General features: G+C 29.9%; 1 protein-coding gene across 1 annotated transcript in view; it reads right to left on the reverse strand.

The window, feature by feature from the left end:
- The window catches only part of LOC121117545 (uncharacterized), a 51,229-nt gene that overhangs the window by 23,954 nt on the left and 15,164 nt on the right, over positions 1-12,111 (reverse strand). The window lies entirely within an intron of this gene.

Genomic DNA, 12,111 nt, shown 5'->3' on the forward strand with positions numbered 1-12,111 from the left:
TATTATTAATAATTAGTTAGATCTCATCAGTAGAGATATATCTATCCTGTGCACAATTGTATATAGCAACTTCCACATGAAGAAGAGGGGTGATTATCTTTTTGATTAAACTCCACGTCTCGCTTGTGTATTGCAACCTAAAGTTATGACATATTTAACTGAATTCCGATGTTAAAACAAGAAAAAATTATCTGGATCAATCTATTATTTCGATATTCTGTATTTATAATTTATTATTTTTAATAGTTATATGATTTTAATTGTTTAATTTTGTATATTTAACTTAAATGTTTAATGGTTTATTTTTTAGTATGTAGATTATATTTAATTAAAGCCTTCTTTTTTAAACTTTGAGCTTCAAATATATTTCAAATACTCTACTTTGTCGTTTCATTAGCTATTATTCTGAGAATAAGGTTCATAATGAATTATAATTTCATGGAGTGTGACGTTTTCAAATCTACTGTAACGGATAAAAAAACGTCGAAGTCAATTATACGTAGATTATTTCATTAAACATTTTGCTAATAAATACATTCGTTATACCCTCAAAAATCATAATAAAGCAGGCAGATGATAATCACATCAGTATTTTAAACAATGATACCGTATGTCTTTTTTTTCCCCCTCCTCCTTGCACGCGTTTTTCTCTACAATATTATCAACTATACCTATGATAAACCCACGTGCTGTAAAAGTGAATCATTGGTCCAAAAGTTAGATTGCTTCCTTGAGCATCTAAGACCCCTTTTAATATATTATAATATACCATACCTAAGGTATGATTGGATTAAAAATAAAATTTAATATCTGTAATTTAATCCAGCTTTGTATTCTGAGCTCCTTTTCATGATGAATTTGGTCAAAAATTGTCTTGAATGCTATTGCTTTTCGGATTGTTAATCGTAAATCACTTATCTGATGGATACATATTTATATATCATAATTATACATCATTGGATAGCTATTGAGTTTTGCAATTCTGTTATGAAAAAGTATGGTTGACCTTTACCAAATTTTGTGATGTCAAATATCTCATACAGATTTTGATAAAAAATTTATCATAACAAAATAAAATCAATATTTATAAATTACTTTAGAAAAAAGGATTAGAGTAGTAGGTAGTTGTATTGGCCTTGCTATATATAATAAATTTTTAATAAGATCATATAAATAAAACTTCCGATTTAATGCTTTATTTTGGTGTAATGTAATAAATTCATTCAAATCTTCCAATTGTTTAGCGTAAATTATTTCATTATTGAGAAGAGGTGTAAATTAATAGTTTTTGTGGTTTTTAATTAAGGGAATCAATGGTTGAGACAAAACATTAGACCTAGACTAAATCCTATCATTTTGTCTATTGATATTTTGGTTCAAATCCCGCTTTTTTCATCACTGAAAACAATTTTTGTCTTCGGCGTAGAAACTTGTAAAAGTTCTCGACAACGTTTGACTATCTTCACTCTGGTACTGACATTGAGGTTTGGACCATACTGTAACTTATGATGCATCATTTTCCAATGCTCATGGACAATTCTATGTGATGACAACATTATAATTCCTATTTAATCACTCATATTTGACATCAATCTTTACAGATTCCGATAAATCTTTAGTCGAAGTAAATCTATGTTCTTCTGGTTTCCTTCAGTCCCTGGGGGACCAGATATTGATCTATAATTGACACGTCTGGTATTGCAGTGTTTCTTAATTCTATATTTAATTGAACTTAAGCTTATTTTTCTGGATTGAAGTCGATAAATTTGAATTGACCTTTTTCCATACTTAAGAAAAACTTCGACTTTATGTAAGTGGTGCATGACGACTGAGGGAGTCAAAAAAATTTTGACTCTAATAATACCTTTTGATGAGGATTGAATTTCTTTTCAATGTCAGCTAAAAAGATTCTCAATTGATTGATTTGGTGCCAAAATAATGACGATGTAGAATGAGAGGTATAAAATTTATGAACAACCGTGTATGTAGTGAATACGAATCAAGTCGACACATCCCTTAATTAAGGTGATGTTTTTGTTTCTATTCTTTTTACTATTCTTTTCTTTTTCCATGGATTACTATATAGGTATGTTATGACATAGAGGACGCTTCAAATATTTTCTCTCCATATCGCTCTCCTCTCATTGATCGTCTTTCGGTATCCGAGCAGCGACTATAGCAACAATTCCTAGTAATAGAGGAATTAGAAGACAAAAAGCCTTCTCAACTACTGCGTCGGGTGGTGGGCACAACCTCCACCGATAACAATATTTTACAGACATTGTTTGTTCAACTTTACATACGGAAGTCGGACAGTGGTCTCGACGTCGACAGATAACGTGAAGGAGGTAGTCGCACTCGCGGACAAAAAGATGGAAGTATCAGCACTTAATATTTCTACGGTTAGTACATATATATATACCAAACCTTTCGAAGTTTAATATTTATTTTCATAAATGTTTTAAGTAGAATTAATCCTGAATCAAAACCCCATCCTAGACTTCTATATTTAGCATAATCGGAATACATAATAAATATATATATATATATATGGTATTTTTATTCTTTTATTAAATCTGTATATTTTATGGCTGTATTTATTTATTACCTTTAAAAGTGTATAGTTAAGTTAGTTTTTTTTTTAATTTATGAACTCAGTTGATTTATTTTTTAGGATGTTCTCTTCCAACAAAATGTGGTCCAAAAGTAGGGAATAAACGAATATTTTTTTTCCCATACGGTTGTACTCTTCACAAAAAAGTAAGAAAAGTACAGTGTAAAAGACAGGAATGACATTGAAAGTATTTACAATAAAAGAAATTTTCAAAAATCTTCAAATGATGTCACTTATTTCTAATATGGATGAATTTGACTATTCGAAAATTGAGTTAGTGAAGAAGAAAGACAGTGTTAATGCCATAAGAAGCAAATTTTTAGCTCCGGGGCGCTAGAATATATATTGACAGAGTAAGGATTTTAAATTTGGAACAAGTTTATAACTCAAAGTATTGGCAACCCTGAAATCTATGTTATCCAAATTTTGCTCATCAAATTCAACTGACAAAACCGTGTCACAAAATTCTTTAGATATCATCTAAATACGAACGTTGTACGGCCATTATTGTGTGCCTCCATGCAGGGTGCACAACCAATGAGATTATTGATTTTACATAGCTACCCAAATCCACTGTTTACAATGTTTCTCCTTATTGTGCATCTTGGCAAGGGGGATATTAGCAGAGACTAAGGCCTTCACTAGGTCATTATTGAAGACCCCATCGCTATTACCGTTGGAGGGGATGAAGTTGAGCACCTTCTGTGTAGCTTTGTCTCATGCACTACTCATGCTGTTCTAGGGCACACTTCCTGTTGGCTGCAGCGCTAAAGTTGCAAAGCAAATTCTTTGTTTCAGGGACATAAGTCCAAATTTTCGTGCCACTGAGCTCCTTAATGAGCACTGAAGGGTCCACTATCTTAGACATTGACAATTTCGAAAAAGGTTCTTCGAATTGATATATAGAAAAGTCAGTTTATATTGATAGTGAAAAACGGATTGGTAAAAATCTAAATAACTTTGATGGGAAGATGGGTATAATCAGACCTGAATATTATATGTCCTCAAAAGCGTGAGCAGCTTTTTGTAGTAGGTAATCCTTATAATACTAGAAGCCGTTATCATCATTTTTTCATTCTTGAGGAGAAAACATGTCAAAATTCCTTTAACTACGAACTACGTATTGATTATTTTAATAACGTGGAACAATTAGGAACGTGTTAAGTTGCGTCGTGATTAAGTTTGAGATAAAGTTTAGATAAAAACTTTAGATTTGGTTTTGTAAGTACAATAATTCAATATGGTTCTAAAGTTGTGTAAAATCATAAGAAAAGAAAATGTCTTTTAGAAATAATTTAAAATCATGGATTACTGATAATGGTACTAAAAATATATGGAGTTACGACGAGGATTCTAGATTTTTGGCATAACGTCTTTGTAATTATGGAACAATAGTCCTGAAAATGTTCAAAGTAGAACAATACCGTAAAAGTCACATTCACAAAAGGAATTTGGAACTGCATACAATTCATATAATTAATTCCAATTTTGAACATTCCAATTTTACTAAAAAACCCAATTTGCAAGGGATTTGCAATATTCCACTCCATATCGTTCATCATTCAAATGGAAGTTTTTACTGGAAAAATATTTTTGCAAGTTAAAAACAGATAGGATTATGCAAGAGAATGCTAATATTGAGTAAACATAGTAGTTGTGATGATTATTACCTTGTCAATTATGTATTTACGTTTGAATTGTTTATTTCGGACTTTGACTATCAAAAACGAAATTCTAGTATTTTTTATTAACATCGAAAACAAATAATACTGATTGATGTATAGTGTATTGTGCAAGAAAGTATAAACGGGAAATACATTTATTATGGTTTAAATTTCTTTTGTCTCATTCCTTTAGTTTATGGACATAAATCTTGTAATATTCCCATTTATTAACAATGAGGTGGGGCCAGTAAATGTTAACCAAAATGTATGAAATTTCTACAGCATTATTTTTTATGAGGTAAAACACTTTTGCTATACCACCATAACGAAATTAAAACTTTTATAAAATCATGGGGAACTTGATGCATCTAAGTACCCAATAGTTTCCCACTGAAGTGATACAATTTATTTCACTTGGCTGTCTTAAGCCATCAAAACAATATTTCTAGATTAGTAATTATGTATTTATTACTAACTAAAATTAAAATAAACAATATTCTATATATAGTGCAAGTTAACAACAATAATATTAAACACATAATTATTGAAAAAAACAATATTGAATGTTTAGTGTTGCTTGCCATAGTAATATAACCCTAAATTATAGTATTCTCATTTCAATATGCTTTATGTGGCACCGGTAAAATTTATTGGAATTTTAAATATTTCATACGGTGCATTTTATTGTAGGTAATACATTTTTATCATACCACAAAGGCATTATTTTTGAGGGGGGTCTGATGCAACCTAATCTACATACTATAACAATGAATATGAAAAAAGATCTATTATACTGTATAAAATATGTCTACTTTATTACAATTGGAGATAAATTTAGAAACAATATATCCTCTCAAGTCTAAAGAGTGTAATATTCTTTTCTACAAATAATATTTCACATTATGAATTCACAAGTATATTATATGTTGTATAAAAATATTCAAAGTGCTCAGTATTGCTTATAATATCATATTTTGGAACAACTAAAAGTAAAGTTTTATATGCTAAAAATTCAATTTAAATATTGAAATAAACCCCCCAAGGTAGTACTTGTGTTTTAGTTTGAAAAGAAGTAACATAGAGTTAAATATAAAACTGCATCCCCTGTTTATTTATATACTTAATAATTATATATAGTTTCCTTGATATGGATATCAGATATATATTTTGTGTCACTTTTTCATAAAACGAAATACACGTATTGTTTCATCGTATTAGTACCATTAATTTTAAAAATAAAAATATCATTTATGGTTTCCCACTCATTATGGATTATTATTAATTATTATATCTAAAAACGAAACCAAAAAGAAATTACAATTAATGATGTATAGATATTATATTTTATCTCGAGTTGAAGTGGAAAAAAGTATTTCGATCATTGATTGTTATTTGTTAAATAAAATATAAATAGGCACACAATTCTTCAAAGCACAAATAAATCTATATTGTAAAACAATTGACATCATTAAAAGAACTATATTAACAGACTATTATTATAGTCAATCAGTTTTCCACATAAGTTTATTTAATCCATTAAAGGCAATAATTATTTAACAAAGTTAGAAAAAGTTCTGGGATTTAGTTATTTTATATTTTAGGGATTTTAATTATATTTCAAAAGAAATCCTAAAAGATCCCAGGTACAACTATAGATAACTAATTAACTTATCACAAGTGTTATTAGCATTTATACATAGATGTAAGAAGAAATACATGATTTGGAGACAAACATATTTATTGTATAACTATTGCATTCAAACTTAAAGTTATATAAGCATATTCAAATAGATTCATTTTGTAATTATATGAACCAAATTTTAAGAATTTGTCGTAGAGTGTGATGCCCTGGAGAGAATAAGGAGGAAAATGTGGAATTCTCGGCCTCATAAAAAAGAAATTTTACTTCTACATTGAAGCCGTTAAGAAAACTGACTATTTTTATGAAGTTTTTTTAAATTGCAGTTGTTATTTTTATAGACTGTTTTGACCTTGTATTGGTTTTATAAATTTTTGTTGTGAAAGATGTGATTTTAGAAGATGCAAATATATCCCAGTCTTAAGGGTATTTATGTTACACGGGTTGCCCCATTTAATTGAGGTTTCCGTGGCTTTAGGGGGGAGGTGGCTATCCCGTCTACGTTAAGCTATATAAAAATATTCACATAGATTCATTTTGTGCTTATTTGAACCAAATTTCAAGAAAGAATATAATAATAAGTAGAGGGTAAAATCAATCAAATTAAAGGGGATATTTGTAAAAATGTAAGGTAGAAATATAGACGCAATGTGATTTGTCTCAGATTTTGTATCACCGAGATATTTCAATTTTTAAAAATTTAGATATTTGCTCTTTTTTTAAGCAAAGAAACTAACATTTAGAGGAATGAACGAATGCATTTCTTAGGAATTTTGAATAATGATGAAAAAGAAGTGTATTTTGAGCATGTAAAAAAAAGAAACCGAAAATCAACATAGTAAGAATGTTTTTTTGAGAGTAGTTTAGCTGCATATCGTTTCATTAGTTCAGCTGTAGTCAGATAGGACGAGGGAAGAGGGGGAAAATGAAATAAAAAAGGGTATATGCAAGAATTACTCCGTTGTCGATGCTCAATTCTACCTTGACTCCAAACATAACTCAGCAAAAAAATTTCCACTTTATTCTTCGTCTTTAATAAACACTTACTAATGTTCAATCAGGGTTACAATATATATTTAAATAGTATAAATTAAAGTTAACTCCTCAAGAACTAAATAATAATGGCAACAGCTCAGAATTTTAAAAAAATCATGAAAAAAAAAGTTTATAATATAATTACTATTATTTGAGATAATTATAGAAGCAATATAGATGTAGCCTAATGTTGAATTTCACATTTGCCTTATACATTTGCAACGTCTTAACTGAGAGGTGCACCTGATAAAGTGGATGTCATTGTCACCTTTCAACCTTCCCTAGCTGTTCCTCTCTAAATTAGATGGATACTGGGTTTTTGTATCTGTGCTCCATGATTGATTTGGGTCTATCATAGAATATGACGAAGAAAAGAGGCAGATAAACATTTGTTCTAGCTTTCATTGATGGCAAATTTGATATGTAGACCTTATATTTAACGAGGTATTGCATGCTGGAAGGCATAATTTTCAATTAAACAACCCTCTTGATTCTACCTAGACTCTTGAGAAAATAATTCATACTCTTCTTTTTTATATAATATCCAGTGAAGTATTCCTAACAAATAAACATAAATTAATTAATAAATGTTGCATGTAGATATTTATATTTATGTATGTGTGGTGCTATATTAACTAACCCATCGTAATAGGTTAAAAAACACAGAAAGAAAACCTTGAAAGAAGGTTAAAATTTAAAAAACGATTGTTCTGTGATACAGCAGTTATCAAATGATATTCTACATCATGTATCTATATACTTTTAAAAAAATGCATATATACAATATGCAAGTAATATTTATAAATGCTGATATTTTACTTATATTAAATTGTAAGGGATGTGGCGGATAATTGCAACAACCCCTTTTTTTCAAACATAACAGAGGCTACAGACACAAAATTTACATAACAATTGTATATTATTATGTGGTCAGTTTCCGTATTGTTTTTATTGTAACCTATTTAATTTGATTTATTAACTATTTTCATATAATTTTATCAGAATTCAAAACTCTCTTATTGAAGAGAAATTTGAAATATTTGTAATGCTGAATACAAGGGGTTGTGTCGTAAATAGTGCTATAATTTCTCTCACATTTTTATTACTATTTTATATATTTATGCTTCCGAGTAAACAATTTGTTTAGACGAACAGGATCCGGAAGAGGGTTATCACAGTGATTTTCACCGAATTATAATACTAATCAAACATATGTTAATATATTGTGTTAAATTCAAATCAGCTGCGGAAAATTGAAGTAGAAACAAAAACTGCTGAAACTTGAACCGGTCTCTCCTTGACTTATTTCATTTATTGATGAAAAAATTAGATATTAAGTGCAATTCTACGATTTATGTTAGTTTTAAAGTATTGCATGTAGACATTTATGAGTAACATAAATAGACATAAATATGTATGTAAATGCAAATGAATTACAACTTAAAATCATTTGACAACAAATACAATTTAAGGGCGAATAACAATAGCATCTCCATTCCAAAAAAAAATATACTTTATTTATCTGAAACTCAATTTATTTATAAATAACTATGTAGATGTTCACCTTTCAATTTAAATAAATAAATAATTCGTAATTAAATTAATGGAGGATTTAATTGATCTGGTTTAGGTTCTAATATGTTTAGAAGACAATTATAATACTTTTTAATATTAATAGTACAATTTTTTTTTTTTTTTTAAACAATTAATTTAACCTTTATTCGTGTTGAATTATTAACTTTTAATGTATTATAACCAGTGGTTAATATTATATTCCCCTCCCCCCAGTATGTGTATGTTTTTTACAAAAAACGAAAATTAACGTGGTAGCACTCACAATTTGAAGAATAATTTAGAGTAGAGCAGCTTAGCTGTCATGGCGGTTTATTATATTAGCTTTGAGAAGCCCTGAGAGAGTTGGAAAGAAAGAAAACACAAGTCCTACTCCATATATACATAGGAAGAAATAAAAACATACTCATAGACAAAAATTACTCCGATGAATATCCTCAATTAAAATCTGAGTCCAACGAAGACTAACACTTATAACTCCAAAACATATCCTCAGTGTTACTCTGCTTCTTTCATAAACTCACGCAAATTTCCAATCCAAATTCGTGTCTATCAATGGTGTATAGGGAGGAACGGTTTTTCTATGGTATGTATTAGTATTAAATATTAGTTCAATATTAAGACATTATCTTACTTTGTGTTTATCAAGGATGAACTCTTTGTCAAATAAGATGAAAACGACCCAGTATATATCATTGGTATTTTTTCCTATAATGGTAATGCTCTGAACTAATTAATGAAGAGAGTTGGTCGTATTGATCAAGAAATTATTATTTATCTATCGAATCCTAAGTCATTGAAACGTTTTTGTTATATAAACTGCGTTGATATAACTAATTATGCAGATTTTTGAAGTTATACAGATCAAATCCTTCTATTAGTAAGTGGTAAACATCCTAGTATCCTTGTCAATGGGATACAGGATGCTATAAATTGGTTCTGGAATGGTAAAAAATAATGGGATCACCTTTAATTCACCTAATATAAAGTGCTATGAAAAAAATATAAATTAAGATCTAAATACTTTCCACAATTACATATGGATAAAAAAGCTATAAAATAAGCAACGCAAATGAAGTACCTAGCTGTGGTGTTTGGTCAAGGACTCGCTTGGACCGAACACCTAAAAGAAAAAGCTGGGAAGCGTTCCCGTATATTGAACATGGCAAAGACAGTCATAGGGCAAAAGTTGGGGTTACCCTCAGATAAAGTTCTTTGGCTCTATGAAGTCATGATCAGACCCATCATCACCTATAGTATCTTGTATGGGGCCACACTTTTATTGCAAATAAAGGTGGAATAAGGAAAATTACCCTAATTTGGCGAAAAACACTCTTAGGCATGACTCATAACCTCCGATCAACACCAACAACGGGAATAGAGACAGTGTTGGGAATTACTCCCTTCGACCTGTATATACAAGCGCAAGCAACGAAGTTTACACGGAGAACAAGTTATTTTCTCTGATACACCTGAGATGGCATCGGTGATCTTCCAAGGCGTAGTGGGCATCGTTTCCTTTACGATAAAATAGATGATCAAGTTGAATTGAATAAAGTAAGTGACTATATCACCGGCAATCGTATCTGGGTCGACAACCGTCAAGTTGAACAACTTGATACAATTATATATATAGACAGATCCAAAGATGAGAAAGGCAACACAGTTCCGGGATGGACTATCACTCCTTTTCTCCTCAAGAAGGAAAAAAATAATGATGACAGCTTCTAGTATTATAAAGATTACCAACTGCAAAAAGCCGCTGACACTTTTCACGATATATAATATTCGTATCTGATTATAACTATTTTACGTTCACCCACCAGCACAAAGGAAGACAACAAACAAGTAAGGTTGCACCCTTGTTTCTAGTGATATATATATAAAATATGTATAAAAGAAAAGAAACCGAATTTAATGTGGTAACCCTGACAATTTGAAGATATTTTTTTGGAGAAAAGAAGATCAACTGTCATGACGTTTTATTACATGAGCTGTGAGCAGTCAATGAGATTTCATAGTATAACATCTCATTGGAGTAGCCCTGAGAGGGTTAGAAAGAAAGTAAACACAAATCCATTATTTTACTCAGTTTTTATTAAGGTTGAATGACTTAAGGCGTGTTACCACATCTATCAAGATTATGTAAATATACGTGTATAAGTTTGGGATAGACCAATAAACTATGTATTTTTAATGAATTTTTATATTATAATCTTCCAATCTCAACAATTATTTATATCAAAATCAAGAGGTTCTGTGATTTAAAATGAACCTTGCTTAGAGAAGAGCAAATGCAAAAAAAAAAAAAAAAATTGGAAGCATATGAGTAACTAAAGGGCAAAATCTCGATAGTTGTGGTAACCCGCCTTTATTAAATGATCAAATATGAAGAAAATGAGCCAGTTCTGCAATTACTCTCAATAAAGGCATAAGAAGAGTTGACGATATGGATCATTGATATACGTATTACAATATTAAATTACCATGTCAATAAACATTCTTTTTTGCCGATAATTAAGGGAAAAAAGTTTAAATTTATAGAAAGATTTCCATAATTTTGTCATGATTTTAGGAGGTAAGCCTTTAGAAAATTCGAATTTCAACAGCATAATAAAAGTCATATTCATGATAATATTTGGAAGCGTTATTCAAAGAATATAATTGAATCAAGACTTGATGCTTTTAACTTTATGTCAGATATGAACAAGAAGCATGTCTCCTACAATGCCCCACTCCATATGAATAGTCATCCAAATATTGTAAAATTTATGGAACTTTATACTGGAACTCCAATTCTTTCTCACTGCCACATGACCAAATCATTGAAGTCGCAAAGTAAAGTATTGCTGTCTAAGATCAAGAAATAACTTGTAGGAAATGATAACCTTTTTGTCTTAGACAAAACTACAATTCATAACTGCAGTATTGATAGGTTGCCCTTATTTAATAGATGGGAAAGATTTTAAGAAGGCTGACAATTACAAGGATGGAAGTAAAAAGTATAAACAATTTTTTGGGCTCCGATTTCTGTGACGAGACACTATAGTATAGTCATATAAGCAATAAAAAATGGTCAACCTGGAAAAAAATTAACAAATTTGGTATCAAAAAAAAGTGCAATTTTAAGTAAATTAAAATATCCAAAATCCTCTTTGATCGGTTATGGGCAAAAAAAATTATTGCAGTTAGAGTAAAGTGGGTATTTCTGTAAAATTTTATAAAAACTCACTTTTTCCATTGTCCTCCACCCTCCAATATCCCTCTTAAAACCTGAACCGGCAATGCTATGATCATGAAATTTTTCAAAAAAAGTACCATATCTTATATATACATATTCTGGTACTCGAAAAAAAACCCGAAAAAATTGAAAAATTTTGATTGATGAAGATTTTAAACTTCAAAGATATCAAATATATTTCTATCTGCTTCTTCGTCATTTCCAACACTCTCTTCGTCCGATGAAATTTCTCCTGGTCACAATTCTCCCACTTAGCTCCATTACAATTAATACAAGCAGAAACACATGAAAGCCCGTGTCACCTGCTGCTACAAGCATTGGTACTGCAAGGGTGTATCTTGGATAC

The sequence above is a fragment of the Lepeophtheirus salmonis genome, chromosome 5 (assembly GCF_016086655.4).
Source record: "Lepeophtheirus salmonis chromosome 5, UVic_Lsal_1.4, whole genome shotgun sequence".
Classification (NCBI taxonomy): Eukaryota; Metazoa; Arthropoda; class Copepoda; order Siphonostomatoida; family Caligidae; genus Lepeophtheirus; species Lepeophtheirus salmonis.